Genomic DNA, 10318 nt, shown 5'->3' with positions numbered 1-10318 from the left:
ATATATATATATATATATATAAGCCCCAGTAACTCGGCACTAAGTACTTGATTTGATTACTGAGTTTATTCTACTCACCATCCACTGTGTTCGAGAACTAATTTATTCTTATTTCTTTCAAATATGTTTAACTGTGAAGTTTGAACCTACTGTTCGTAATCCTATCCTGATTACCACGGATTTATTCATGTCACCTTTGTTATATCCCTTATACCACTTAAATACTCGTTCGCATTCTGCTCCTGCCACTATTGATGCACAAGTGCGTGTGCAATTGGTTGAGATATGTATGGTACGGTGAGCGAGTTCATTTTCAGCGCCACCCTTTTGGTATAGATTCCCTTTAAAGATGGCGAAAAATTTGAGTGTGTGCTTTACAGAGAATCTAAATGTAGAGGAGGTTAATTCATTTATATATAAAATGCTATTAGTGATATATATATATATATATATATATATATATATATATATATATATATATATATATATATATATATATATATATATATATATATATATATATATATATATATGGCGCACCTCTCCGGGCATTGACATAGCATGCACCTACTGTACGTGAAACTTTCATCAAAGAAAGTAATGACAAGTTCACGCCACACAAGGAATATTAATTTTGCAAAAGTTCGGCATTATGGTTTTATAGATTTAACAAAATGCCGTCTCGGATAATGATATCAAAAACAGTGTGTAGATTATACATTTGCTACCGTGTCGCGATGGAGAGGTAAATGTAGCGGTTCTTCGTCGGAGTCATGCAATAAACAGAGTCGAGCGAGACGGCTGCATGACATCTGTATTTCATGGAGAAGTCTTGTCAGCAGTGTGCCTGAGGCTAGTGACCTTAGTGAGGACATCCTTGTACAGGGATTATTTTGACGTGCATATTCTCGTTTACGATTATGTCCATCTAGCCGAGTGGTTCCAGGACTACTGTCTAATGTTGACACCGAGAATGTGAGCGGTTGAGATTCCTTAGGGAGTGTCGTTCGGTCCGCACTGATAGACTGCGGTTACTGGAACGGTATGCGCCAAGTCTAGCAGCAGTACCAAACATAGATGCTTCTGGCCACTGGGGTTTTCATAGAAAAATACGCTTAATAAGTTTTTTTGCTAAGCATTCAATACGAGGATTGCTCACTTTAGAGATGAAGATGATACTGCCCTCAAGGTTTCCCTGGTACATACATAAATACTAAAAAATAAATGAAAATAAATGATAGACGAAATTAAGTACCATCCAGTTCAGTGTATTGTCCTTCCAACATGTCTGGCTAATGGTGTTGACATTTACTGTATCGACAAACATAGCAAAACGTGTGGCTGTTTTAAGTCTTAAAGACATTCATTTGTTTATAGGCTGGAATGGTCAGCATAATTACATATCGTCTGTATGGCGTCATGGCATTAATTAGTAAGTAAGATCCTTACTGTACTTATAAAACTCCAGAACAGAAGAACTTGAAATCCGAATGTTCTCCATCCATGCCTGTAACAACGGTTTTGATCTATTACTGCTGTTCTCTTTCACCTGAGGATCATAGCTGTTCCTCAGGTGAGGCAAAAGACTGACAAGGGCACAAGCGGACGAGGCCATTTATTATTTGCGTGTCAACAGAAAAGCCTCTTAAAGAAGGCGCAAGGGATCAGTGATGAAGATAGACAGCTGGAGTGGACACCCATCATTGCTATCACTTCTTCTGTAGCCTCCCGTCATCATGATTTTTTTGAGAGGCTGCAGATCCATGGCGGTAGTGAACATTCAGTACGAGACGCAGTATAATGGGATCAGAACCAACGCGTGCTCATCCGAAGCCTCTGAAAAACCACAGATGTGAGGAGCGCCACCTCGCTGAAAGTCTTTCGGAACTTAAATCAACACCAGGCAACATTACCAGTCGCAGCGCCACCAGAGACGCGTACAGCCCGCCTCCCTTGACTGTTTTCCTGCATGGCAAAGTGACATACAGTTCATCAATGTAGTCGAAAGTCTGGACGCCGCACCTCAAACTCTACACTCGAGTCCAACAGGAAACAGAAACAGGAGGCAGTTCCTTTCCTTTCCTTGTAAGTATATCCTGACCTTTCTTCACTATCTTACCCTTCCTTCTCTATCACAACTAGGTATCTCCCTCTCACTCATCCTATCCCTCTCTCCCTCTCCCTGTCCTCTCAGCTCCGCCAGCGACAGTGACGGAGTGGACCCATTATCGTCATCGCCGTACAACGATTAATTTCATCATCCGTAATCGGTGTGGGAAGATTTCGAGCGCAGTCGGATTCGGTTCCGTTGGTAATTTGTTTTGAGGCGGGAAGGCGTGTTGACGGTGATAGATGGTTCCAAGGCTGTGTTTTATTTCTTTATTTATTTTATCTGCTTTTGCACACCCCCAGAATCATTGTCGTGGAATCATCGAGGGGTACTTTACCTCACTCACCCTTGCACCTTCATGGTCATTTTCATAGCGGACGCCCGTGTGCCCATTTTTGCTTTCATGTTCATATGTACGTGACGGGTATGTATATCATAAGTGTGTGTGTGCGTATGTGAGCTATCCAAAAGATAAGCAAACGTCTCACCTCAACTTTCCTGCATGAATATCTCTTTTACCATTCCTTCGTCTCTCGTGTCATTTCTCCTTTCGTCTACTTCTCCCCAGACACAAACAAACCAGACACTGCACATCTTACCATGTGTATATCAATCCCTTTAGCTTTCAGGTCCCAGTATAAAGTTACCTGCACACGTAACAAAGGTGGACTAGGAGGATCACTTTTGTATGCTGTCATTATTATTATTACTCCTTCATTTTATTCGTGATATTCTCCTGCTTGTTGGTAATGAAAGTGACTTGTGGAAGATTTGTTATTTGTGAAATAAGAGCTTATGCACGATTATTGCTGATGACTAAAGGCTGAAAACTGTGAGGAAAAGACGGAGAAGATTGAGAAAGAGATGAAATACGTATAACCGCTAAGATTACCGTAAATACTGCAATACTGTAAAAAGAGATGAAATACCGGAAACTGAAAAAAAAGAAAAAGAAAATGAAAAGAAACGAAATACTGAGAACTTTACTTTAAGTACAGAAGATGAAACTCATAGAAGTTACTTGGGGAAAGAGATGAAATGCTACAAGTTGCGAGGGAAAATCAGATGAAATACTAAAAGAATGAGAGAGAGAGAGAGAGAGAGAGAGAGAGAGAGAGAGAGAGAGAGAGAGACCAGGCACTGAAAACTAAACTAAAGTATGATGTTTGCAAGCACAGCGAGGAAAGATTTCTGAATGTAAGACGCGGCAAACAACACAAGCCATGGACAGCTGTGATAACCCTATAACTATTTAGCATCACAGTAATTGCGGTCATGATAAAGCATAAGCCCCCGCATTGTACATGGATAGAAAAGCGGTATTTTGAATGGTGCACTTAGTTGTGTTTGTTATTTGTGATGTTAGTGTAGCTTATGACAAGAGCTGTCTAATGCGGAGGAGTACAAAGATTAAACAAAATCCATGTTGTGTGTGCTTTGTGGGATATAAAAGTTTAGTGGTATTTTAAACAAGGTAAGCAGCGGTGTACCTATAGGTTATTTGTTATATTTTTTTGTGTGTAGTTGTAAATATATAATGCAGCGAACCACAAATGCCTATATGCGTTTGTATGTATTCACTGCAGCAAGAAAATTGAAATGAAAATAGACGAGAGAGAGAGAGAGAGAGAGAGAGAGAGAGAGAGAGAGAGAGAGAGAGAGAGAGAGAGAGAGAGAGAGAGAGAGATTGGGGGGGGGGGTGAAGAAGTGGATTCCAGTGAGTATCTCCTACAGGTGGACGTTTGCACCTCGGCGGGCCAGGTGCTGTAGGGTCATTATTCCCGGGTGTGGGTTCTCGTTCAGCAGCCCGGTTCCAACCCCGCCTCCTCCCCCCTGAAGAATTTCCTGGAGGTTTAGTTGTCGTTATCTCCGCCACTTTACCTAAAACTGGTCGTATCTCTGACGCCATCCAGTAAGAAAGGTTGTGATTGATCTTACTTATCCGCCGCTGCAAAAAAAATAAGAAAAAAAAAATCCACTTTTTTTTCATGTACATTCGCTAGCGGAGAGCGATCTAGCAGCTCTTAATAGTTTCCTTTGTGTTTTTATGTTCTTATATATTTTTTTTATTCAAAGCCGCGTAGGTGCTCCGTTGAATTGCCGAAGACGTAAAGAAGCTGGTCCAGTTCTCAGCGTTATTATTGATGCTTTGCAATGACTCAAGTTTGCCGAAGTTTGTCCTTGATTTTTTGCTTGATTTTTTTCTTTTGCGTTTTCTAACATGAGCAGGAGACTGGTGAAGGACTAACGAATAGATCTAAACCAAACCAAATATTACATAGTTTTTAAGATGTACATATAGTCAGTTCAGTCTTTAAGAGTCCTTCGAATATCCTTGTAATTCACATTTTAAAATCACGTATAATATTGAGCTCAGTTAGACAGAAAAGTGTGACACGCAATATTATAATACCTGCATCAGCTTTTACTTATAAGCCTAAAGCCCACACATTCGTGGGCTGGATAGGGACTGTTTGGGTAGGTGCATACTATATACTCACACTATTGCCCCGAGCATCGCCTCCCGCTGGGCACCCACTTACAGCTCCGACACCAAGTAATGGCGACTCGTTCATGTTTTTCATCTTCACGGCTAATCTTTTTCCCCTTTTCAATTATTTCCTCTTTTTTTTTTATTTTCCCCTTTTTAATTATTTCCTCTTTCTTTATTTAAAAAAAAAAAATAAATAAATAAATAAAAAATCTGTAACATGTGAGGTTAAACTGTTGGAGCAGCCTGTACAGTAGTGCCGTGAAGACTAACATCGCCGGTCATTTCAGCTCCCAGCAATAACTTCTTAGAAAGGTAATGAAAATGTGCGAAGGGTGTTTGTCAAATTTGAAGTCGTCATGTCTCATTCCATGGCAGTTCCTTTTGGGTTGACTTAGTTTGTTTAGTTTGTGATTTAGTTTGTGTAAACTTCAGCCGTTTCTCAATCCTCGATGAAGTTTTGAAGCAACACTCGTGTTGCGTAAATGATGATCACTCACATGCGTGCGGAAGTTTTGCTAGTATCTAAGTTGTATCGTACCACAGATTAATTTTTTCCCTTTCAAAGAAATATATATATATATATATATATATATATATATATATATATATATATATATATATATATATATATATATATATATATATATATATATATATATATATATATATATATATATATATATATATATATATATATATATATATATATATATATATAATTTTTTTAATTAATTAATTTATTTATTTTTTTTCTCTCGACAACGTTCTCTACTTAAATCCATCGCGGCGCGGCAACCCTCTTCCCTGCATGGGGCGAAGAATTGTTCTGACCGTGTTATCCAAGGGTCATCTGCTGCAGGAGCCTTGCGAGCCTCGACCTTATCTCCACCGCTATCCCATCTTCTCGTTACGCGAGGAATCCGTAATCAAACAAGTGGTGTACTCAGCTTAACAAGGTTGTTTTATAGTCAACTTTTCTTATGGTGTGGCGATGAATAACCTACCGTCCCTCTGGCCGCCCTGACGCCTGTCGACCGCATTAAGCAAGTGCATAAGGTCCTTTGTTGCATGGCTCTTCCCACCTTGCACGGCTGCAGCTCAATTGAAGCTTAAAGTGCCAATAAGCTGATTAGTTTAATTATGTGCGAGGAGGAGCGCTCAGGAGCAGACGGCGTTGGACAGGACATCCTCTCCTTTCCCTACCCGTCTTCTGCGTGCCGGGCCGGGATCCACCCTCCTAATCTATTTGTTTTACACCCAGGGTGGGCGGGCCATATATCACACCAGGCGCCCGGACAGACAAGGCGAAATCAGCCTCACTCTGGGAGCCAAAAGGTTCACTGTTCCTCGAAGAGAAAGTTGAAAAGAAATAGCAGAATTGAAGTGTCTGAATGCTCGTCTTCAATAAAATACTAATGCGTTGTTGGTTTATCTCGCAAGTTTCATGAATTTCAAGAGGCGTTTTGACGTCGGATACTGGATGTAAATACGGCTTATCGCATAATGAAGTAAGGATGCTTTTTTGCATCTCGGTTTAAGCGAGTAGTTTGAAGTTTACGGTATTAAGGAAGGAAGAAGGGAGGGAGAGAAGACTTCAGTGCCCGTGCCCCACCTCAGCCAAACTTTCATCTCACTCCCCGAGGAACACAACACTCATCTTTCCTGCCTGTCACGCCTTCCCCCGCACTTCACACCTGCGGCGCTAACACATCACGCCCATGCACCAAGTGAGGCGTCACAACGGGAGCCAGATAAATTCCAGTGACAGATGTTGTGGCCTAATAGAGACGTCTGGGGGACTAGGAGTGGGTACGCGTCCCCTGTGTGTTACTGTTGCTGTTGTGGTGGTGGCGGTGATGGTGGTAATAGTAGTAGTACATAGTAATAGTAGTAGTAGTAGATTATCACTTACTACTATTACTAATACTACTACTAATACAAAATTGATCTTCGTTTTAGTTATCATCATCATCAGCAGCAGCATCGAACAGCAGTTTCAGTGATGGTGTGCAGAGTCAGAAGAGACGTGTGTCAGAAGAGAGGTGTGCGTCTCAGAGAGAGAGAGAGAGAGAGAGAGAGAGAGAGAGAGAGAGAGAGAGAGAGAGAGAGAGAGAGAGAGAGAGAGAGAGAGAGAGAGAGAGACTGACTGACTTAATCGTAACTCACACCGCAACCATTGACATGACACGTTTCCTGTCCCTCTAAAGCCCGCCTTGGCCCCCCAGACTCCGCTTTATCTTAATTGCCTCATTATTGTCGTAAATGACCTTGTTATTAGCTGGCCAGACTCATTAACGGCGTGTTGATGCAGTTTATCGACAAATTAATCCCCCCGGCGTACGTGTTTTCTCCTTACGTATGCTGTGCGCGTGGCTACTTTGGTGGTTCTTGTTTTGTCTCTGGGTGGTGTGTGTGTGTGTGTGTGTGTGTGTGTGGCAAAAAAAAAAAAAAAAGCATCACACGCACTACTGTTTTCTACTTAGCGATAAAAACTCATCTGATGAAAATTGTGGTAAATGATGGTCGTAAAGAGAAAAAATAAGTGCATATATCTCTCATCACCAGCACTTGCGTATCATCCCTCTAATTACGAGCGAGGAGCAAATTACCCGAGTTATTTCGTACCTGTGGATTTCGTTTCGGTTCGTTACTTTGCTTCAATAACCTGCAGTGTCAAATCACGTTTCGATATGAAAATATAGACCTCTCCTTTTTGTCTTCTTCCTCCACCCTTTTAAGGACCTCAGGCTATATTCCAAGGATGCAGAACAAAGGATGCAGTGCCGAACAAGTACAGCTCGGAACAAAACAAGCAATACTAACGAGCACGGACAGTAAGGTGGTTTGGAGCCGCCTCTCGTGGGCCATAACTCGTCCTTATCTTCGTCCTGTGTTCTCACGACCAGAGAGACGAGCGGAAGGAGAGAACTGAGTGGAGGAAGAGGGAGAAGTGCAATAGATAGGGAGATTTCGGAGGAGGATTTGCGGCACAGAGAGAAGAAAGGTGATGGTAAAGTATACACAGAGATGCAGAGAACAAAGGAGGAATGTGCAATAGAGAAAAATGGAAATGAAATGGTAAAGGATTTATTCATTAGGGGTTGGATGCCGCGCGCACACACACACACACACACACACACACACACACACACACACACACACACACACACACACACACACACACACACACACACACACTGATAAAACTCACTAAGTTTTGTCCACATAATTTGCTCCATCTTGACGTGAAAGATTATTAATGAATTTGCGCCTACAAATCGTATGCTATTCTTGACAAGCAAATTTTGAGGGAGTTTAAGAACTACTCACTTCCTACAGATATCCTTTCCACACAGTTCCTGGTGCCGTAGCTCGAGGGCGTCTCATCAGTGTACTCGCCTGGTGCAGAAGCGGGAATAAGAATGAAAAGAGAAACTTGCATGCCATCCGTATCACATGCTGCCTCTGTCGGCCATAATCGTCCCTCAGACTCGCACATTCTTCTCCTGTTGAGCCGGCAGTCATTATGCTGCAGTCCGGTCTTGTAAGATTTTTATTATTAAGCAACCTATCCCGTGAAGAAACTTGTATAAACGTGTAGCTCTTCACAGACTGCTAGGGTTGGATGTTCCTTACCGGGAGTGGAGAATCTGGCCTTAAGCTCTCTTTGACTACTAAGTGACAGTGACGCGTTACTTTATTGGAGTGACCGTGGACGAAAGTACTGAGCAAAAAATAAAACAGCAAGCACGGAAAGGCTTGAACTACTCAACCATTTCCTTTCGCTGACAGTAGAGTTTCGAAATCATACTGTAAATTTGTTCCAGATTATTCTATTAAGGTTGAGAAGTCATAGCTGTTAAAGGGTCAAAAGTTCTTTCCTCGCCCTTTTTAAAGCACCGTGCCTGCTCCGCGCGTCACCTGGATGGATGCGCGTGAAAGTTGATACACCAGTGATAACCAGCAGACTGTCTCGTTGTTATCTACAGTCGCTCCTTTTCAAGCGTGCGCGGGTTATCATTTCAGTGGTCTACTTGTAATTGAGACGATTTACACCGCCCTTGTTCTCTTGCACACCAAATCACCACGATAGATTCTCGACGAGGACCTCCGCGAGCGGCACATTGTAGTCATTACACTGCAACCCACGCCGCTAACTTCATTAAGGTCAGGAGCGTCACGACAGTCTCCTCCCTCCCGGTCATTTACCACATCCTCTCCCTTTCAGTCCGTCACCGCCCGTGTCCCCTTCGCGTCTTGACAGTCTTATCTCCCTCATCTGGTACGTCCAGCCGCTGCTAACACTGCTCCTGTGTCCACCCCCCTGTCCCCGCTTCCTTTCCTTTCCGCTCACCTTACAACTACCGGCCACCACCACCACGACCGCCACTATTCCAGGTACCTCAGCACAAATTTATTTTCCTTGCGACCCATCTGACGACCTCCAGCAGCGGGACTCATCCACAGGTTACACAAAACCATAGATGATCTGGTCAGACGTATAAATTAGGAGCGATCCGTAGCCTGGGGACTTGGCGGGGCGGGAGGAGGGGGACTCACCCCGCCGGTGGAGGGCAGAAGGGACCAGCCGACTGGTAATGAGGATGGATGGACGGTGTTGGTGGTTGAACGAGTGTCATTGGTAACAGTCATCGTTAGCTAGAAGTCTCGTTTCACCCCCCACCGGCCACCACGGGCCCCGAGGCACCCCCATCTGCTTCGCGGTACCTACTATGGTAATAGGAAGTAACAAGTGGGATTCCCGCTCATGTACACTCGTCGCTTTACACGCCCGTGGAATGAAAGCAGTAATGTTAGAAGCTGGGTGGCCTTCGCTGTCTCACCCGTCGCTCCTTCAGAATCTTGACGCCTCGAACAGAATGTCATTGTTTTTTTGTTTTTTTCCTCGGGCTTTCATCGTTTTTTTCCCCTTTATCTCCCAACCAGTCTGTGTTGCTGCCTCTTTATCTGGACAATTTGACAGAATTAGGTTGATGTGAACGAGCATCGTGGAGAAGACTTTTTTCCGCCTTTTTTCTGTGTTCACCAAGATCCTGTTTGGCTTGAGTTCGGGGGCTGCAGGATCTAAAATCTTTACGAAGCTTCAAACGAGACGACATCCAGGTATTGTCAAGGATCAGCTCCTCCTTAGTCTCTCTTCTTGTTTAGCCGGCGGTCATAATGTTACGGTCCTGTTTTCCTCACTTTCTTGTTTCGAGCGATAAACTTTTTTTTTTTTTTATCATTGCTACTTGATTTTCGTGTAACACCACTGATAATACTTAACAACACGTGTATCCGCCTCATTACAACGCAGTACAAGTAACTGAACCTCATCCTAAGAATTAGACTCTACCTCACACTCTGGAGTCCCCGCCACACCTTCATCCTTCACCCCCTTACCTTTCACCCTTTTCCTGCCCTCTCCGCCTCCCTCCTCGCCACCGCGCCACCGTCGGGATAATGCGAGGCGCCTCAATTAAGGAGTCCATATTTGTGTGAACCAGATTAACCGTGCGCAGGAGTGGGTGACGTGTGTCTCTCTTTAGTGGCGTTCAGCTGAACCATTACCAAGAATATTTTGCCAGAAAGAGAATGTTCGTCATTTTTTGTTTTCGTCTTGGTGTTCTGCTTAATTATGGCCCGCTGTTTTCTCGCCGACTTGAAAGAGGGTGTTATTGTGTGTGTGTGCGTGTGTGTGTTTAAAATGCAGA

At 43.1% G+C, this 10318-nt stretch overlaps 1 long non-coding RNA gene across 2 annotated transcripts in view; it reads left to right on the top strand.

The window, feature by feature from the left end:
- The first annotated feature begins 1538 nt into the window (after positions 1–1538).
- LOC135100803 (uncharacterized) overlaps positions 1539–10318 on the top strand; it is a 119895-nt gene continuing 111115 nt past the window's right edge. The window contains exon 1 of one of the 2 annotated variants that reach the window (XR_010268920.1): positions 1539–2085. This is a non-coding gene — a long non-coding RNA (uncharacterized LOC135100803). The remainder of the gene's footprint in view (positions 2086–10318) is intronic. The other variant, XR_010268922.1, reaches the window with a different exon arrangement.

This window comes from Scylla paramamosain, chromosome 5 (genome assembly GCF_035594125.1).
Source record: "Scylla paramamosain isolate STU-SP2022 chromosome 5, ASM3559412v1, whole genome shotgun sequence".
Taxonomy (NCBI): domain Eukaryota; kingdom Metazoa; phylum Arthropoda; class Malacostraca; order Decapoda; family Portunidae; genus Scylla; species Scylla paramamosain.
The sequence above is the reverse complement of the archived record's forward strand: the minus strand, read 5'-3'. Positions and strand labels throughout refer to the sequence as shown.